Source organism: Podarcis muralis, chromosome W, assembly GCF_964188315.1.
Source record: "Podarcis muralis chromosome W, rPodMur119.hap1.1, whole genome shotgun sequence".
In the NCBI taxonomy this organism is placed as follows: domain Eukaryota; kingdom Metazoa; phylum Chordata; class Lepidosauria; order Squamata; family Lacertidae; genus Podarcis; species Podarcis muralis.
This window is the reverse complement of record NC_135674.1, coordinates 24,192,629-24,214,439: the sequence shown is the minus strand read 5'-3', so window position 1 is coordinate 24,214,439 and position 21,811 is coordinate 24,192,629. Positions and strand designations below refer to the sequence as shown.

The 21,811-nt window shown below is 44.8% G+C and overlaps 1 pseudogene; it reads left to right on the top strand.

Annotated features, from left to right (window-relative positions):
• Positions 1-17,733: 17,733 nt before the first annotated feature.
• LOC144326253 (E3 ubiquitin-protein ligase RNF4 pseudogene) lies at positions 17,734-18,441 on the top strand (annotated as a pseudogene).
• The last annotated feature ends 3,370 nt before the right edge of the window (positions 18,442-21,811 follow it).

The window sequence follows — 21,811 nt, the reverse complement described above, 5'->3', positions numbered from 1 at the left end:
CGAACAAATGTGGAAAACTGCTAGCATGGCAGTTGAAAAAAAGACAAAAATTGAACTTTGTTACCAATCTAGAGGTAGAAGGGAGAAACATCCAGAAACCAGATGAAATTAGAAAGTGCTTCCAGAGATACTTCAAAAAACTTTATACGCAAGGGCCTCAGGAAGTGACTGAGACCAATTTTTAAAAGTTAATGGATTACCAAAACTATCTCAGGAGATGACAACAAATTTGAATTACAGAATAACACAACAGGAAATTGAGGGTGCCATCCAGAATATGCAACTTGGCAAATCTCCAGGCCCAGATGGACTTACCTCCAAGTACTACAAGACATTAAAAGACTATTTGATACAACCACTAATGGAGGTTTGCAACCAGATTATGGAGGGGAAGAAGGCACCGGAAACGTGGAAAGAAGCTTTCATCACATTGATACCTAAACTGGAAACTGAAAAGACTCAACTTAAGAACTACCGTCCCATCTCACTCCTAAATGTGGATTACAAAATCTTTGCAGACATTTTGGCAAATAGATTTTAAAAAGTGCTAAACGAAGTAATTCACAAGGACCAGGCAGGCTTTCTCCCAGGTAGACATTTGTTTGATACTACCAGGAACATTATTGATATTTTGGAACTTTTGCAAACTAACATTAATACTAAAGCAGTGTTAATTTTCATTGATGCAGAGAAGGCCTTTGACAATATTTCCTGGAAGTTTATGAAGAAAAATTTGGAAGGGATGGGAGTGGGACGGGGGTTTGAAAATGGTATAGAAGCAATTTATTCAGAGCAAAAAGCTAAATTGATAGTGAACAATGTGGTGACAGAAGAGTTTAAAATTGAAAAAGGAACACGACAGGGGTGCCCCCTATCCCCTCTTTTATTTATCTCGGTCCTGGAGGTGCTTTTGAACATGATTAGGGAGGACCGGTTGGTACAAGGAATACAGGTTGGAGTGAAACAATATAAACTGAAAGCTTTTGCAGATGACTTGGTTTTAACATTACAAGAGCCAGAATCTAGTACAAAAAGAGTTTTAGAACTGATTCATGAGTTTGGTCGGGTGGCGGGATTTAAGTTGAACAAGCAAAAAACCAAGGTTTTGGGGAAAAACTTGACATCTTCAGAAACAGATGAGTTTCAGAAGGAGACAGAACTAAGTGTGGTAAAAAAAGTGAAATACCTTGGGGTTCATTTGTCTGCTAAAAATTTGAATTTATTTAAAGACAATTATGAAAAATGTTGGTCGGAAATCAAAAAAGATTTGGAAATTTGGTCAAGATTGAAACTTTCCTTGTTGGGTCGAATTGCAGCTATAAAAATGAATGTATTGCCGAAAATGTTATTCCTGTTTCAAGCCCTACAGATTGTGGACAGAGTGGAATGTTTTGGAAAGTGGCAGAAGGATATATCCAAGTTTGTTTGGCAGGGCAAAAAGCCCCGGATAAAGTTTAAAATACTAACTGATTCGAAAGAAAGAGGGGGGTTTGCCCTGCCGGACCTGAGATTATATTATGAAGCTGCGGCCTTCTGCTGGATGAAGGATTGGTTACTCCTTGAGAACACTGATGTCCTAGATCTGGAAGGGTTTGACAATGCTTTTGGTTGGCATGCATATCTGTGGTACGACAAGGCAAAGGTTCATAAAATGTTCAAAAACCATATTGTCAGAAAAGCAATATTTATGGTCTGGATAAAATACAAAGATTTATTAGAAGGCAAGACCCCGAGGTGGCCAAGGCCTGGAAAAAACCCAATATGGAGGTTGGTTGGCTGAAATATGGGGAAATCATAGAAAAAGTTGGAGAAAATTGGAGGCTGCAGAGTTATGAAAAATTAAAGAACAAGGTGCAAAATTGGTTCCATTATGCTCAAATACAAGAGGTTTTTAAGTTGGATAAAAAAACAGGCTTCCAGGTGGAAAAATCGAAACTAGAGACAGAATTGTTAAAACCAAAGACTAAAGTACTTTCGAGAATGTATAACTTGCTGCTTAAATGGAACACTCAGGATGAGACAGTCAAATCAGCAATGATAAAATGGGCTCAGGACATTGGGTACAACATTATGTTTGAAGACTGGGAAAGGTTATGGACCACTGGTATGAAATTCACGGCATGTAATGCCTTGAAAGAGAATATTATGAAAATGATATACAGGTGGTACATGACCCCAGTCAAACTTGCTAAGATATATCATTTGTCTGATAATAAATGTTGGAAATGTAAGGGGGCTGAAGGGACATTCTTTCACCTCTGGTGGACTTGCCCAAATGTGAAGGTCTTCTGGGAAATGATTCACAATGAGTTAAAAAAGGTGTTTAAATACACCTTTCCTAAGAAACCAGAGGCCTTTCTCCTGGGCATTGTCGGCCAGAAGGTGCTAAAGAAGGACAGAACTTTTTATATGTATGCAACAACAGCAGCAAGAATACTAATTGCAAAATATTGGAAGACACAAGATTTGCCCACACTGGAAGAGTGGCAGATGCAGTTGATGGACTACATGGAATTGGCCGAAATGACTGGCAGAATCCGAGATTTGGGAGAAGAAACAATTGAAGAGGATTGGAAAAAAATTAAAGACTATCTACAAAAATATTATAAGTTATATGAATGTTAAGAGTTTGCATGATTTAGAAAACTTAGCTTCAGCAACAAGATTCGGTGATATGGAAACTAAGTTATAATTATGAAAGGACTAATGTTTAAAGTAACATCATATTTATTTTAAGATAAAGTAATCAGATAAGTATTTTAAACATAAAGTATAACTATTTGAAAGTACAAAGGAATGCATAAAACAAGGTAATAATTTGCTGATATCTTTATTGTAAAGAATGCAGGGTGAGGGAGATGTGGGGAAGTCCAGTTGGTTATGAGAAAACATTCTGGAAAGATGGTTTTCTTTTGTTTTTCTTTCTCTTTCTTTTTTCTTTTTCTATTACTGTTATTTTTCTATGCTGATTGTATACGTTATTTAGAAAAAAGCAATAAAAATATTTTTTTTAAAAAATAAAAATGAGAATTTTTTAAAAAAAACTTCATTTGGAGTGGGAACAACCCGCCCCATCTGTGCACCCCAGCGGTCTGTGCATGAGCTAGAAGCCAGCGGCCCAGCCAGCAGCTGACATTGGGAGGTCCAACCAAAGACCTTGCTGGTCCGATATGCTTTTCTCACGCTGCCCTCTGTTGTAAACCAAATCTGCCCTTCGTCCCTTATGGGGTATGCAAGAGCCCGTATAGAGTCCTTAAGTGGGTTCCCTATTGGTAGGAGAAGATAACAGAGGTCAACCAGAGAATATTGAGAAGCAAAGCAGCTAGTAAGCCTGATCTTTATTAAAGCTGTTGCAACAGGGTGCTCCCCTCACACGCAGGAGGAGGGAGGAGGGCCCACAACAAAGGTGTGCCCACCCTTATATAGACATTTTAAATTGCCCGCCCTGGAGTCCAAGACCACCCCCAGAAACATCATACATACATCACAGAAGGGGTGTAGCCCAAGACCACCCCCCAGATACATCACACCTACATCACAGAAAAGGTGGTCTACAACAGAAATCTGAGTGCGTTGTTTGTCTCCTGTCTGGCAGGTTACCTGTTAATGGTCACTTGATTGGATTACCTGGGGAACCTGGCCAGTCCTCTGAGATGGTAATCACTTAATTCCTGGGACAATGGGAAGGTTCCCTCTCCCTCCTTGGAGAGAAACATTTGGTCAGTTTGGGAGTCAAAATGGTTTCAGGACTGTATTCCTGTGCTGCTCCAGACATGTGGCTTCTATATTTATGCACGTGTTTGCTTGGTCCATTTATGAACATTTATGACCTATCTAATTCTTATAAGACCACCCTCCAGATGCATCTTGAAAGCAGGCTTCTGGCGCAACAGCCCTCCCCAAGCTCGGAGCACTGGGGATGAGGGGCCTGCGGATCTCCAGAGGCTGCTGGAGCCTGGGGACCACATCTGGAGCGGAAGAGGTGCACCAAAACTCAACTCCTCACCTCGGTCTGGTTCCTACTTCAGCGAGAACTTCTTGGTTTATGCTGTATAATTTATTGGTTTCTGCATTCAAAAATGGTGAGCCGCCTTGGGTTCCTTGGCCAGAAAGGCAGTGCGTTACAAATTAAATCATTCAGAAAGCTGGGGAAGGGACCTCCCAGCAAAGTCCCACCAATTCCTGCAAGCCGGTCGATGGGAAATGAGAATGGGGAGTTCAGGTGTGGTCGACCCCCCGTGGCCCGTCGCTCGCCGGACTGGCAGCCACCTTGGGAAGTCCTCTGCCTACCGCTGAGTTTCCTCGGTGCCGCTAGCAAAGATGTTTCCGCCTCTGTTATCTCCACCTCCCCGCGTCTCCAGCAGCCAATGATCGCTCGGGATCGGCCGCCGAAGAGTGAACCAGAAGCGCTTGAGGCTGCGTGCATCGAGGTCTGCGCGCACCCCTGCGCAATTATGCGCCATGCCAATGATGTCCTGATTCCTCGCGTCACTCCTGCTCTCGCGCACATCCTTCCTCTTCTTTTGAGCCCTTTAAGAGCGGCTGGTGTCAGCGCCCCCTCCCTTTCCTCTAGTCCTCCCAAATCACTACACTTTCATGTTGCCTTTTGGCCTCCGTTGTTGAAGGAGCTCTTTTTAAGAGATCCGAGGTGGCATAGTGATTAGTTTGTCAGACTAGGACCTGGGAGAGACCTGGGTTCAAATCCTCCCACTCGGCCTCGAAGCTCCCTGCGTGTGGCATTAGAGGCCAGTCCATGGAAGCCAACTCCTAGGGGTCGAGGTCCCTTTCGCCACCCCCTAATAAAATATTTGGGTGGGACAGTCGATTATGCGGGAAGGGGCTTACCAGCCCTCCCACAATATTTCATACAAGTCCCCCCCCCCCCCGGCCAGTCACTGCTTGTCACTCTAGCCTACCTCACAGGGTTGTCGTTGGGATTAGATTGCGCCACTCTGGACGCCACGTGGATGGCACTTTGAGCTCCTCCGAGGAAAAGAGGGGATATAAATGCACTGAATGAATGAATAAATAGCACCCGACCAGGGTGTCGTGTTGAAATGTGTGGCCCTCCTTCTCTTTCCTTCCCTTTTTCGTGCGCCCATTTGCTCCACGCAGAATAATAGAAGAACAGAAGAACGTGGGGCAGTTGCCTTTTGCCAAGTCAGAGACTCCTGGTCTATAGAGCTCGGAATTGTCTCCACTGACTGGCAGCATCTCCTCATAGTCTTCTCCCAGCCCTGCTTGCTGGAGATGTCCCTGGGGACTAAGCCTGGGACCTTCTGAACTATAGCCCTTCTCCGCCCCTCGCGGCGACCCCTGGTGGATAAAGCCATGCGAAGGCCAGTCGCAAGGCATCACAGGGTATGGGCACTCTGCATGCACTCAAAGGCACTGCAATGGTATTGCTAGAGAGTGCTGCGATGGGATTCAATCGGGAAGGGAGAACCCTGTACCTCTGCCACCTTAAGCTCCTTGGAGAACGAGGTGGGATACAAATGCAAACAAAGAAATATTTTGGACTACAACTCCCATCAACCACCATCAGCTGGGGCTGAGGGGAATTGTAGCTCAGAAACCTCCGGGGTGAGGCCCAAGGTTTCATCACACCTGCTCCGCCAAGGCACAGAACAGAAGAATCTGGCGGACACTGGTGTCCATCTAACCCACCGGTATTGTCTGCTGTGCTGGCACCAGCTCTCCAGCCAAGGGTCCTTTTAAGGGGGGCGGGGGTGCCAGGGATTGAACCTGGAGCCTTTGGCATGCAAAGTGGGGGCACTTCACCACCGAGCAGCTCTCTCCCCCCCCCATGGTGCCAGCTGTCAGAGGGGGCTCCGGCCAGCCAGGTTCTGCACAATGGGCGTGCCCAAGGGACTCCAGTGAGGCCCGCATCCCAGTCCACTGCTTGGCTGGACACTCAGTACTGCTCAGGATAGGAGGCCATTTCCTTGCAATGGTAGAAGAAGCTGAGCACCCGATTTAAACAAAAAATAAATAAACAATGTAGTATGTAATATGCATAGCATGTATCCAGGAAAAATAGAGCTTGCAAATTTACACATGGGTCATCACTTCTTATTGCTGAGAATAAATTGGGGATCTTGTGTGACATTGTAATGATTCTGATTCTGATTATATTTAGACCCCGCCCACCCAGCTGGGATTCTCCAACCACAATTGTATGTTGCCACAGAAAGAAATATTAAAAATTAAGAAGTTTAGTTGTTTGCCCACAAATCTTTCCCTATAGACCAATATTTGGATTCTTCTTGAACATTCTCCACAGTTTGAGGAAGTTCCAGACAGCTGTAAAAGTTATAAACAGTTCCATGAAGTTTTAAAAAGTGCTCATAGTTATGAGTAGTAACGTTACATATACGATGTTTCCAACTTTTCATTTTGGGGCGACCTTTTTCCGTAACTGAGAATACTTAGTCCCTTTTCCAGTGTTTCTAAGCAAAAGTGCATCCCTTTATGATACAGGAAACTGTTTTGGGGGAAGAAAAGTCAAGTCAACAAGTTACACCCCTAGTGCCCACACAAACACAAAGACACGCCTTCTTGGCACTGCCTGCTTTCATCCACATGCCTTGGGATATGTGTGAGGGTGCTTCTGAGCATGTACAAAGTACCCCCCCATACACGAAAACCCTGTCTCCACCGGCTTATCACACAGCTCACCCATGAGCATGCCTGAGTCTGGATGTGCAACTGGAGAGGGTGAGAAAAACAGTCGCCCTGAACCAAATTTGAAAATTGCAATGGATAGAGAGGGGGGGGGAGGATTAGATTCTCAATTATACTCTCTATTGCTTCATGTAGGTTATCAATGGAACCCCTGAAAAAGATATGGCACACAAATGATTCCCAAGGATGGGAATAAAATCTGCTTCCAGATTTCTTTGGGGAAACTCCTTGAAACTATTGCACAGATGGGAGAGCAGGAGCTGGTCGCTCGCGCATGCGCCTGGCAGGGACCTGGCCTCGTCGTGAGCAGCAGAGCTTCCCGCCGTGGGGCTCACGGCGGACTCCCGAGAAGGGCACAGAGGCTGCAGCGCCTGCTGTCGCTTACTCCAAAGTAAGTGTGTACGCACCTACCTGGGACTAGTTGGCCCGATCTGACTCAATGCACTTACTTCTGAGTAGACATTTAGGGGAGGGGGTGAAATGTTGCGTCTGCCTGTTGCGCCAACAAGGAGAGGGAGCTTTCTTGCAGGAAAAGCGCCAGGAAAGTGTTGTTCTTATTACACCTGTTGCTTGAGAGAACTGCCAGCACGGCAAGGAGGCAAGGTGCGCGCCCAAAGGGCGGCAGACCCGTGTATGGCTGCGCGTGTGTGAATGTGAAGTTGCGTGCAGTGGGCGAGAGACGAGCCCTGCAGCCAGGGAGAAAGTGTGGTTCCCACAGGCTTTCTCATGGGAAGCGGGCAAGGCAGGGAAGAGGCGCTTGCCCTCCGAGGCTGCAGCAGGACATGATACAAGAGCGAGCGCGCAAGAGGCGTGTGCACGCCAGGCACAGATGGCAGCAGCGGCTCCCTCCGAAAGCGAGGGGCGGGGATTCGTCTTCTGAGGGTATAGGCAGCAAGGAGCCAAAGACAGCTCCCGAGCGTGCAAAGGGAAGGCAGTGTGGTGTGGCGGTTAGAGAGCTGAACGTGGGGGCCGACCTGATCTTACTCAGAGCAGAGCCGCGGACATTACGGGACACAGAGAGAGTTTGGTGAGAGCCTGCAGTTCTATGATTCTTTGAGAGCAGGAGAAGGACTTTTCCGCTTTCTCAATGCCATCCATCATTAAAAAATAATAATCTTATATCTATAAAAACATATCAGTTCCAACAGTCATACAACAGATCTTCTCATCTTATACAATATTTTAGACTTCCGTCAACACCTCTGATGATTTCCCATTCTTTATCACTTATTCTGCATTTCTTAATTTCTAGATTACATTTAATTATCCTTAACTAATAATGCTTTTCATAGTCTTTCTTGCAGTATTTCAAACTATCCACCTGACCAAACTTCTTGCAGTCCTACTAGCGTAATCTGTTCATCACAATTACTTTTCAAATAGTTCATATATTTACTCCAGTCTTCTATGAATCTCTGATCCCGCAGGTTTCGAATCCTTCCTGTTAATTTATCTAATTCTGCATAGTCCATCAACTTCACCCTCCATTCTTCTTTCATTGGTAGTTCTTCTTGCTTCCATTTTTGTGCCAATAATATTCTTGCTGCAGTCATTGCACATAAAAACAACTTACAATCCTGTCTATTAATATCATCTCCTACAATGCCAAGTAAAAATGCTTCTGGTTTCTTAATCAATGTATATTTCAACATCTTTTTCATCTCATTATATATCATTTCCTGGAAGCTTTTCACTTTTTTACATTCCCACCACATGTGATAAAAAGGTCCTTCCTTTTCTTTACATTTCCAACATTTATTACTTATTTTATACATTTTAGCTAATTTTACTGGGGTGATATAACACCTATACATCATTTTCATCACATTTTCCTTCAAAGCATTGCATGCAGTAAATTTTAATCCTTCCTTCCACAGTTTCCCCCAATCTTTTAACTGTATATTATACCCAAAATCTTTGGCCCAGTGTATCATAACCGACTTTACCTCTTCATCTTTCAAATGCCATTCAAGCAGCAATTTATACATTTTAGACAAACATTTTTATTTATTATTCAATACATCAATTTCAAATTTTGATTTGTTATCATCAAATCCTTTCCCCCTCAAATCCTGTTTAAACATTTCATTGACTTGGCAATAGTGCAGCCAATCACTTACATATTCTTTAACCTAAAAGAATAACCACTTTAACCCAAGTGGTTAGCACGCTGTCCACCAGCCCAAAGAGTGCTGGATTGTCTGTGTGCCGCTTGTTCGCTTATGGTAGTCTGTTGTAACATACACAGAGCTACTCTCTCAACCGGAAAGGAGAGTAGAACACTTCAAAATGAATAAATTAATCAGCCACAGGTTTGCTTGATCTATAAGTGATACGTTGTGGTCTTAATATTGATCCCTTAATTGGTCTAGGGGTTTTCAATTCAGCTATGCAGTTGTTCCTCGCAATATTGACTTGATAAAATGCTTATGACCCTGAGAGGTAGTGCCTGGCCCATGGTCACTCAGTGAGCTTCATGGCCTGCTGTGGATTTGGACCCTGGTCTGCCCAGTCTTAGTTCAACACTCTTAGCACTACCTTTTACTGAAGAAAATAAACTTGTTCAGAAACAGCATAGTCAAAGAGCATACACCGAGTGCTCCTAGCAGCCTTCTTCATCTTCCCAGAGGCACAGCTCTTAGTTACTGATTAAATTTCTTCTTGCTGCTGAGACAGTCAGTGATGGGAGCCGTCAGGTGGGCAAAGTTCTTTATGAACTTCCGATAAAAGTTTCCAAACCCTAAGAATCTTTGCACATCCTTCTTCGTTTTCGGTGTTTTCCATTCCAGTACTGCTTGGACCTTGCCTGGATCCATGGCCAATCCCTTGTCTGACAAACGGTACCCCAGGAATTCCACCTCCTTGGTATGAAACTGACACTTCTCCAGCTTCACCCACAGCTGGTTGGCTTGCAGCTTGCCCAACACCTCGCGGACGTCCCTCACATGCTGCTCTTCATTCTCTGAATATACCAACACGTCGTCTAAGAAGGCTACACAATTCTTGTAGAGCAAAGGCCCCAGGACGTGGTTCATAAACGATTGAAAACACGCTGAGCCCGCTTGTAGACCGAAGGGCATAACGAGATATTCAAAGGCCCCCAAAGGGGTGAACATGGTGGTTTTCCATTCATCCCCCTTCCTTATTCGTATCAGGTTATACGCCCCCCGCAAGTCCAGTTTTGTAAAAATCTTTCCCTTCCTCACCCTGGTCAAAATGTCATCAATTCGGGGCATAGGGAAAGCCAGAGGTTCTGATACTGCATTTAGGGCCCTGAAGTCCACTACAAGCCTCGGTTTATCTGTGTGTTTTTTTGTCCACAAAAAACACTGGGCTGCCCCCCACCGCTCTGGACTCTCTGATGAAACCTCGCTTCAGGTTTTTGTCAATGAACTCCCTTAACTCCTGCATCTCCCTGTCTGACATGGCATACAGCTTGCCCACTGGGAGTTGGGCCCCAGGGAGTAGATTGATTTGACAGTCAAAGGGTCTATGCGGCGGCAGTTTGTCTGCTTCCCTTTCGCTGAATACGTTGCTTAGATCAGCGTATTGTGGGGGCACCTTCCCTTTGTCCGTTACTTCCGTCCCTGCCAGGGTGGCTCTGGTCCCTTCCGGAGCCCTCCCCTCTTTGCAGTGTTCTAGGCAATGCGCTGACCCAAAGGAGACCACTCTCTGATGCCAGCCCACTAGCGGATCGTGCAGCGCCAGCCAGCTCATCCCCAAAATAATGGGCGCTCCTCCCAAGGTAGCCACATTGAACGCTATTCGTTCGGTGTGCCTTGCCACTCTCATTATCATTGGAACCGTCTGTTGGCTGACTTCTCCTCCCAGTAGCTCCCGCCCATCGATCGTGGTCACCTGCAAGGGGTTACTTAAAGGGACAGTTTGTATCTGGTGCTCAGCTGCAAACTCCTTACTCATGAAATCACAGGAGCTGCCTGAGTCCAATAGCGCCTTTATCTTCAGTGGGTGTCCATTTGGCAGCTCTAGTAACACCTCTATCACTAAAGCGGGTCTTGGAGGTTCCGGCATGGGCACTTTTACTGCTCTTTGGCCTGGCTGCTGTGCCCCGACGGTGGCAGCCAGGCGTTGGCTTTTACCTGCTCCTTGCCTTCCTCCTCCTTTTCCCCAACAGCTCCCGCCATCCCTTGCCATTCCTTTCTTTGTGGGCAAACTCTGGCAAAGTGACCTGGCTGTTGGCAGAGATAACATTTCTTGGCGCTCTTCCCCTCCTTCTTCCGCCCTTCACTGGGATTTGAAACTGCGCGCGCGCTGTGCCAATTTCCATCGGCTCTGCCGGCGGGAAAGGTGGCTCTGGAATCTCTGGAATGCGGAAATCCCTCCAGCGCTCCCCTTTCCCTTCCCGCTTTTCCAACGCTCTCGCCTCCTGGCGTGCTCCTATGGTCAGCGCGGATTTAGTCAGCTGGTCCATAGACTCCGCCCTGGGCGCCCGGGAAAGTTCGTCTTTCACCGCCGAAGAAAGCCCTTCTTCGAAAAGCATTTGAATGGGCTCCGCCGATAGATCCCACCCCAATTTATGGATCAACATGGTAAACTCAGTCCAGTACTCACGGACAGATCGGCTCCCCTGTTTGCAAGCCATTAACTGTCTGCGCACCACTCCCTGCTCAATGTCGCTGGAAAACATCAGGTCCATGGCGCGAAAAAACTTCCTCGTGTCCTTTAGGATCTCATTATTCACTGCCATCAGGGGTCTAACCCAGTCCTTCGCTCCCGATTCGAGATGGCCAATCACAAAAGCCACTCGCGACTCCTCGTCGGGAAAGTCATCAAACTGCAGATTGAGAGCATATTGCATCTCTGTCCTAAAGGCATGATAGTTCCTGGGATCCCCCCCAAACTTCTGCACCAATCCTGGCACCTTTCGTGCGAGCGGGGTGGTTTTTCCCTTTTCTGCATCCTGAGCCCTCCTCTCCTCGAGCTTCGCCGTCTGCAGCGCTAGCTGGACCTCCAACACCCTGTACCTTTCTTCCAGGCTTGGACCCGCTCCAGCTCCTCCTGCTTCTCCGGTTTCGGCTGGGTTGCTCATGATGCCTCCCCTTGCACAAGCTGCTTTCAAGGACTTTCGGATTGCTGTAATGGGATGATGAGCTGCTTGTGCGTAAAATGCAAGTCCCTCAGAGTTTGGTCAAGTCCTCAAACCTCTGCCTACGACGGAGCCTCTCCAGCATGGCTCCGTCAGTCGCTAGCAGAATCCGAAAGTGGTCTCTTACGGAATCTCTTCCAGCATAAAAGCTCCTTAACGGAAACACGTCTTCTGGACTCTCGGCGTGACAGTTTCCGGCGAGGAGTGGGTGTCCCTATAGGAGGTCTTGAAACCTCCCCACTGTTTTCGCTGGAAGTGTCTCTGAGCCATCCCTCCGACTCACTTTCCCCTGGAGCCCCTCCTCTCCCCCTGCTGGTTCCCTCTTCAGCTGCTAAGTCTGTCTCAACCTCAGGGAGCCCTTCCACCTCCTGTCCTTCCGATGGCAGTTCCCTGACAGGCGCCAAGGATAAAAAAAGTAGAAATCTGCCCAAAGACTTGCTCCGACCATAACGCTGTAAAGATGGAGATGAAACTAACAACAACTGGATCCTTTAGATGGAGAATGAATGACACCCTCTTTAGAGATGAAGAGATTTACAAGAAGGCCCAAAAAACATTGAAAGATTACTTTGAGATAAATTTGAGAACAGAAGTGGAAAAAAGAATAATTTGGGACGCAAGCAAGGCCGTGATGCGAGGTTTCCTAATACAACAGAACTCTATAAAGAGGAAAAAACAGAATGAGAGGAAAGAAAAAATTCTGGAAAAAATGAAAGAAGGTGAAAAGTAATTGAGGTCCAAACCAAAGTCTCATGAGATTTTGAGAGAAATAAAGCACTACCAGATGCAATATATGGAATTGATGAACCAAGAGATAGAATGGAAAATAAAGCAAATGAGACAAAAGACATTTGAATCAGCAGATAAATGTGGGAAACTTCTATCATGGCAACTGAAAAAGAGGCAAAAATTGAACACTGTGACAAGCTTAGAAATGGATGGAAAGATTATTCACAAACCAAACGAGATAAGTAATTGTTTTCAAAGTTTCTTTAGGAAATTATATGCACAAGGGCCAGTCAACGAACAGGAAATAGAAGAATTTATTATGAAACATGGATTACCAAAAATTTCAGAGCAAAGCAAAATGATTTTGAATGAGAAAATAACAGGACAAGAAATAGAGGGTGCCATTCAGAATATGCAATTGGGAAAATCTCCAGGACCAGATGGTTTGACCGCTAGATATTACAAAGCGTTGAAGGAATGGTTGGTACAACCATTGAAGGAAGTTTGCAACGAAATTTTGGAGGGGAAAAAGGCACCTGAATCGTGGAAAGAAGCTTTTATTTCACTTATACCGAAAACTGAGACTGAAAAGAACCAGGTTAAAAACTACCGCCCTATATCACTACTTAATGTGGATTACAAAATTTTTGCAGACATTTTGGCAAAAAGACTGAAGAGAGTGTTGGTAGGGGAGATTCATAAGGACCAAACTGGCTTTCTTCCAGGGAGACATATGTCAGATAATGTGAGGAAAATAATAGACATTTTGGAACTGTTAGAAGTGGACATTAATAGGAAGGCTGTTTTAATTTTTGTGGACGCGGAGAAAGCCTTTGATAATATTTGCTGGAGCTTTATGAAGAAGAATCTCCAAGGGATGGGGGGTAGGCCAAGGTTTTGAAAACGGTATAGGTGCAATATATTCTAAACAAAAAGCAAAGTTAATTGTAAATAATGTGGTTACGGAAGAAATACCTATAGAAAAAGGTACACGACAGGGATGCCCAATATCCCCTTTACTTTTTATATCAGTCCTGGAGGTTTTGCTAAACATGATCAGAGGGGACCAGTTGGTTAAAGGAGTTCAGGTCGGAGCCAGACACTACAAACTAAGGGCATTTGCAGATGACCTAGTATTGACCTTGCAACAGCCAGATACTAGTACTAAAAGAGTATTAGAACTAATTGAGATATTTGGTCAAGTAGCAGGATTTAAACTGAACAAACAGAAAACGAAAGTGTTGGAGAAAAATCTAACAATTGCTGAAAAAGAGAAGTTTCAGAGTGAAACAGGTTTAGTGATAACAAAAAAAGTGAAGTACCTGGGGGTAAACTTAACATCTAAGAATGTGAACTTATTTAAGGACAATTATGACAAATGTTGGACAGAAGTAAAGAAAGATCTAGAAATATGGTCAAGGTTGAGACTCTCCTTGTTAGGCCGAATTGCTGTCATTAAGATGAATGTATTGCCTAGAATGTTGTTTTTATTCCAGACGTTGCAGATTTTGGACAAGATGGACTGTTTCAAGAAGTGGCAGAAAGACATATCTAAATTTGTCTGGCAGGGCAAAAAGCCCAGAATAAAATTTAAGATTTTAACTGATGCAAAAGATAGAGGGGGGTTTGCCCTGCCGGACTTAAGACTCTACTATGAATCGGCAGCTTTTTGCTGGTTGAAACATTGGCTGCTTCTTGAGAATACAGACATTTTGGATCTGGAAGGGTTTGATAATAGATTTGGCTGGCATGCATATATATGGTATGACAAGGTAAAATTGCATAAAGGCTTTAAAAACCATATTGTTAGGAAAGCATTATACAATGTCTGGTTGCGGTATAAAGATTTACTGGAAAGTAAAACTCCCAGGTGGTTGTCACCAATGGAAGCTAAAGAGGTGAAAAAACTTAATATGGAATCTAAATGGCCAAAATATTGTGAAATTTTAGAACAAGATGGTGAAAAAGTTAAATTATAGAGTTATGAGAAATTAAAGTCCAAAGTAAGAGACTGGCTGCATTACCTTCAGATAAACGAGGTATTTAAACAAGACAGGAAAATAGGCTTCCAGATGGAGAGGTCAAAACTAGAAATAGAACTGTTAGAACCCAATACTAAGAACTTGTCAAGAATGTATAACTTGCTGTTGAAATGGAATACACAGGATGAAACAGTGAAATCAGCTATGATTAAATGGGCGCAAGATATAGGTCATGACATTATGTTTGCTGACTGGGAGCAGTTATGGACCACCGGTGTTAAGTTTACGGCATGTAATGCCTTAAGAGAAAACATAATGAAAATGGTTTACAGGTGGTACATGACTCCAGTCAAGCTTGCAAAAATTTACCATTCGCCCAATAACAAATGCTGGAAATGTAATGAGACTGAAGGTACCTTTTATCACCTTTGGTGGACCTGCCCGAAGATTAAAGCCTTTTGGGAAATGATCTATAATGAAATTAAGAAAGTCCTTAAATGGACTTTTCCTAAGAAACCGGAGGCTTTTCTTCTGGGCATGGTTGGCCAATTGGTGTCAAAGAAGGACAGGACGTTTTTTATGTATGCTACGACAGCAGCAAGACTTCTTTTAGCAAAGTATTGGAAGACACAAGAACTACCCACGCTGGAAGAATGGCAGACGAAGGTGATTGACTATATGGGACTGGCAGAGATGACTGGCAGAATCCGCGACCAGGGGAAAGAGACAGTGGAAGAGGACTGGAAGAAATTTAAAGTATATCTTAAAAATTACTGTAAAATTGAGGAGTGTTAAGATGTTAAGGATCTGGGAAATAGAGAATTACAGCTGTAATCAATAAGTTAAAAAAGAACCTATATGAAAGTGAACTTGACAATTAGTTAACTGGAGGAGTTGCTGAAGAAATGTAAAACAAGGATGCAGAAAAGGGGAGGTATGGGGAAGTCCGAGAAGTAAGGTGCATGAAAATAAGATTATGAAATTATACATGTTTATATGTTTGTATGTTTTTGTTTTGTGTATTGTTTGTTTTCATTATGTGTTTGGAAAATTAATAAAAATTTATTTTTAAAAAAACAAAACTCCTTTTTGTGTCTCTCCTCCTGCTGTAGGTCCGAGGGCGGCTTCCAAAGAAGCTACTGGGTAAGTTTGTTTTACTTAAAGTCTTTGGAAAAGAGGTGGACAATATTGACGCTGCTTCTGTGCAGTCGCTTTGACTGTGAGCCCGATCGAGATGCACAACAGTGCACTGCCGCCTTGGGCAAACGAGAAGCTATGGAGGGATCATGCAACTTTTTGTTCTTTTCAAAGTTTGCACTTCAAGACTTTTATTTTTTTTAAAAATCCCCTTTGCAAATTCGAGAAGTTTCCCCATGTTGTGCCTCAGCATTTGACGCTGCTTCTGTGCAGCCTCACCAGTGCACTGTGCTCACTAGAAAGACTCCCTTAAAAATCCATTCTTTGCCAAACTCATTTTGGCACCAATGCTCATAATAATAATAATAATAATAATAATAATAATAATTTATTTATACCCCGCCCATCTGGCTGGGCTACCCCAGCCACTCTGGGCGGCTTCCAACAAAATATGAAAATACAGTAATCCATCAAATATTAAAAGCTTCCCTAAACAGGGCTGCCTTCAGATGTCTTCTAAAAGTCTGGTAGTTGTTGTTCTCTTGGACATCTGGTGGGAGGGTGTTCCACAGGGCAGGTGCCACCACTGAGAAGGCCCTCTGCCTGGTTCCCTGTAACTTGGCTTCTCGCAGCGAGGGAACCTCCAGAAGGCCCTTGGAGATGGACCCAGGTGTCTGGGCAGAACAATGGGGGTGGAGACGCTCCTTCAGGTATACTGGACCGAGACCATTTAGGGCTTTAAAGGTCAGCATCAACACTTTGAATTGTGCTCAGAAACGTACTGGGAGCCAATGTAGGTCTTTCAAGACCGGCGTTATGTGGTCTCGGCAGCCGCTCCCAGTCACCAGTCTAGCTGCCGCATTCTGGATTAATTGCAGTTTCCGAGTCACCTTCAAAGGTAGCCCCATGTAGAGCACATGGCAGTAGTCCAAGCGGGAGATAACTAGAGCATGCACCACTCTGGCGAGACAGTCTGCAGGCAGGGAGGGTCTCATCCTGCGTACCAGATGGAGCTGGTAAACAGCTGCCCTGGACACAGAATTGACCTGCGCCTCCGTGGACAGCTGAAGGAGAAAAATAATCATTTCCTTAATAACATTTTAAATAGCGTATTTAACTAAAACAATAAAATTATAGCATATGTATCCATGTTTGTTAACTGATGTGGTTAAACGTGTGTGTTTTTTTTTGTTAACCCCCCCCAAAAAAACTTAGACTGAGTTTTAGCACACATGAAAGACTTAAAACAAATACTTCTTTCCTGATGAATAGCCTTTGGACTATAATGTAACTTAAATAGAAAACTATCTTTAGAAAGATCTTTCCTCCAAAAGTATTTTATTTTAAAAATCCAATTTAAATAAAAAACAGATTTTTTAATTGTTCTTTTTTAAATCATTGATTTTTATCCACCCTGTTGGGTGTACACATTGAATGTGTCATACCTGGAAAATACCTCTTGCAAGAGCAGCCATAGGAGGTGCGCTCTAGTAGAGGCAACTCCAATGAATTTCATTTAAGATTTCCCATCGTCCTCAGCTTGGCTATGTGCCCTGGTTCTTCTTGAAGAAGAGACATTCATCATGAGTTCTTCCCTTCTCCTTATCAGACTCTTGTATAAAGAGGACTGTCAAGGTAGGGAAAGATGCTCCACCTCGTAATAATCCTAATTGCTTTAGCTAATCTCTTGGCTGAAAGATAGAAAACTAATAGTTGTGTGCCTGCTTCTTAGCCTAATCCTGTTTCTTCCCACGTGAATGCAGTTCTATAGAGTAACATGAAAGACTCAGGCTTCCTCAACCTCGGCCCTTCCGATGTTCTGAGACTACAATTCCCATCCCCCCTGACCACTGGTCCTGCTGGCTAGGGATCATGGGAGTTGTAGGCCAAAAACATCTGGAGGGCCGAGGTTGAGGAAGCCTGCCCTAACTCCTCAAGATGTTGAACTTGCTCCAGCTTCGGAGTACCTGCTATAAAAGAGACAACTCTAAGAAAGTCACGGTGCTCCAAAGTGTCACCAGTTGCATCAAGTTGCTTTAGAGAGAGCATTCATGATCATCCTTATCACATTACAGAATTGCTTGGCGACTAAGCAGGGAGCAGCACACGGAGATAAGGGGGGAAGCAAGTACTCTGCAGCCTGTGCCTCTCCCATCCCTGTGCATCATGAGTTCAACAAGTACAGAATGTAATGCAACCCAGCACAGCAACAGCAAGAGGGGCAGTCGCAACACCTCCGCAAGACCTCCTCATACTCTGGACAAGATGATGGTGGGAACTGCTTCTGAACCCTGTATCCCCTCCTCCTCCGCCTCCGCCTCCCTGCCACACAGCCTTAATGATAGAAGTATGGATGTGGAAGTAGTTGACCTCACTTGCGAAACTTCAGAACCTCTAGTTGTTGATCTTACGCAAGACGCTTCTCTTGTGCTTGTTGGAGAGAGTGGGCAGCAGCCCGATAGAGAGTTCAGACCTCAACCATTGTCTGACAGCCTCATATTTAGTGGTGGTGGTGGTGGTGGTGGTGATAGCAGACACACACAGAGTGGTGCTCTTGCCACTAGAAAGCTCCCCAGAGAAGTGGGAAGGAGGGAATTTGCAAGATCCTCAGGCACTTTGAGTTGTGGAATTTGCATAGACAGCTTTGCAGAGATTGTGCAAAGCGGACGGCTTATAGTGTCAACAACATGTGGCCACATCTTCTGTAGTCAGTGCCTCAGCAATTTTCTTAGGCATGCTAACTTTTGCCCAATTTGTAGGAGGAAACTCACTCCAAAGGAGTATCATCCAATTTATATGTGAAGACATGGGTGTTCCTGAACACAGTCTAATGTGGCCTTCATAAACATGAGTGAACTCCAAAGAACACACCAAGTACAGTATATATGACTTCAATATGACAGTTAGCAATTTCACTTTTTCCCAGTTGGCCTCCTTATAGTCCAGTTGTACTGTTTCAGCTTCGTTTTGCTTTAAGGTTTTTGCAGCTCACATTTTTTGAGGTCTGTAGACGTTTGAAGAACAGCTTGGAGGATATGTCTGCTGCCGCCACATTGCTTTGTGCCGGTGGAAGTCTGTTCCACATCTACTTGTTTTCTAGTGGCAAACCCCTCTTTCTGTTGATGTAGCCCTAATAAAGACCAAGGTTTATACAACACTGTGGCTCATTTCTAACGCTGCATGCATAAATGGTTTATTACAAAGAACTCCTGATAGTCCGAGTCTTCTCTTGAAGAGAATACAGCCATCATGCTAGATCTGAGCAGCTTTCCCTGTCCAGGCATATGCTTAAGGAGCAATTCATAGTGGAGTCCGTACCAAGGTTGCCACGTGGGGCAGAATCCAATGGAGATGAGCTAAGCCATTTATGTGAAACACTCCTCAAATGGTTGGAAGAGGATAAAGTAATTCTCTGCTTCTCATAAACGCTTTGCTGTGGGGAAGCTGCACCCATAGGGCCATGTTTCAAGCAGCAAGCATGTAAGACTTGAACCTCGCATGATGAAGTCAACTTGAGTTGCGGTGACTCCCTTTCTCAGCCCTGTCACGTAGTCATAGTGGAACTATGAATGGCTTGACCTGTTGAACTTTGGGATGCTGCTGTACTAATAGGTCTAATTGCTTTAAAACGTTTTATGTTGATAACTCTTAAATGAAAGACTTTCTCTTAAATGTATAAAAAATGCCTTCCAGTAGCACCTTAAGGTAAAGGTAAAGGTACCCCTGCCCGTACGGGCCAGTCTTGACAGACTCTAGGGTTGTGCGCTCATCTCACTCTAGAGGCCAGGAGCCAGCGCTGTCCGCAGACACTTCCGGGTCACGTGGCCAGCGTGACGAAGCTGCTCCTGCGAACCGGCACCAGAGCAGCACACGGAAACGCCGTTTACCTTCCCGCTATAAAGCGGTACCTATTTATCTACTTGCACTTAAGGGTGCTTTCGAACTGCTAGGTGGGCAGGAGCTGGGACCGAACGACGGGAGCTCACCCCGCCGTAGGGATTTGAACCGCTGACCATGCGATCTGCAAGTCCTAGGTGCTGAGGTTTTACCCACAGCGCCACCCGCTTCCCTATCCAGTAGCACCTTAGAGACCAACTAAGTTTGTTCTTGGTATGAGCTCTTGTGTGCATGCACACTTCTTCAGATACATGAGCACACAAAAGCTCATACCAATCACAAACTTAGTTGGTCTCTAAGGTGGCACTGGAAGGCATTTTTTTATTTTGTTTTGACTACGGCAGACCAACACGGCTACCTACCTGTATCTTAAATGTATGCCAGCCAATCTTCTGTTGGTAGAAAACATGGGCTATCCAGCTAATCAGCAGCATCTCACCAGGCCTTAATCGGCAAGGTATATCTGGTCATGGTTTGTTGCTCCCTAACAAGCCACAGTCAGCAGGCCAGCCATAAGCAGGGACTTCAGATTGGCTGGCAATTGTTGCTTATTATGATAGGGCCACAGTCCCGGGTTCAGACGTGATGTGGTGCCAAGGCCTTGTGCTTTGCTTCTCCTGCTTGCTCCAAGAGAGAACAGCATGAGGAGCAATTGGGCAGCATGTGCTACATAATGCATTATAAAATGACTCCTTATGGCCGCTGTATGTTTACAGCATCTAGGAAGCTGCTTTGTATGCAATCAATCACAGTCTTCACTTAGACTAATCTGCATAATAACAAATCACCATTTCGCAGGGAATGCATGTTTTAATGCTCCCTAATGGCAAACTCCTTGCTTGTAGAAATATCTTTTTAAATCCTATCCAAATGGCATGTCCTTGTCTCAGCTCCTGAATTACCATTACCGAAATGGAGATCTAGAAAATTTCCACTTCCTGCCTACCTTGGGAACCATCACGCGCCTATTTATGATAAAGGATACTCTATGGTGGTTCCACTCTCTCCGCCCAGTGAGGGTATTTAAGGACGAAACAAGGAGGCAATTGGTTCCTTGCATAGAGTCAAAGCTAATGAGGACAAGGGAAAGCAAGCTTAACACTAGAAATACTAACTGCCCGAAGGAAGAAAAGAATTCTGTAAGCCTAGATTTACAAGACCTGAAGCAGAGGCTAATGAGTATAAAGACTGAGATTTCTACCCAAAATATAAGGTCAGTAGAGCCTAGAGCACAATATTTAAAGAGGTCCAACAGCTCCTTATCCCATAGAAAGACATCAGTGCAACTCCCTGTTCCCTTTTCAAGTGACACCGAAGTAGATGAGGAATTTGGCGCCTCCGACATTTCTATGGCAACAACACCTAAAGAACTCTACGTTGCTGACAATCTGGAGAAATCCAGCACCCAATCTACATCTGGACCTTTGCCTAATGTTCCAAAAATTTATCAGAATGATCAACCTTCTCTACTGTACTCCTGGCAAGACAGGATGGACAGATCTTCCAAACTCGAAGCTGGCTCTTTGTTGGCCAGTGACCCACATTTTATAGCACATGCCTCATTAATACTCCCACAGCCACAGATAGAACCAACAGTCCTCCAATCAATCCAGGAGGGAGAGGGGGATTGACAGTTAACGAAACACCGTGGGACCGCCCTCCCCGCTTGGGGTGCGGTTGGTTGGGTTTTATCTTCTAGGGATACTTACCCTATCAAACCTTCACCTCTTCCCCTTACCATTTTGACCCAGGAGTCCTGGCCCAGGGATGACTTGTCAGTGAGGGGATGTTACCCCTCTATTGGGGAGGCTAGTATGGGGTCTGGGATTCCCACTATTGAAGGGCGGTGGGGCTAGATATCACTATCGGCGAAGGGTTTTGAGATGCAGTGATGCTCGAACCCCTTCCAATCTACGCCCCATCCCAAGGGACGAGGGTAGGGCGAGCAGGGATTACCCACCTCCGTCATTGGTGTTGTGCAATGCCAGGTCCATAGGCAACAAAACTGCCACCATGGGTGACTTTTTTGTCTCGCAGGGGATTGACCTGGCTTGCGTGACAGAGACCTAGGTACGGGAAGGTGAAGTAGTCTCCCTACATGAGATAACACCCCCAGGCTTCTCTGTCCTCCATCAATCACGGACTGTGGGTCGGGGGGGGGGGAGTAGCGTTGTTAATCCCGGAGGATTGCTCTTTCAGAGCTCTGCCAGCACCGGCAATCTCCGGCATTGAATGTGTTGGTCTCGTGTGGGGCACCAAGGATAGCTTGGCTGTC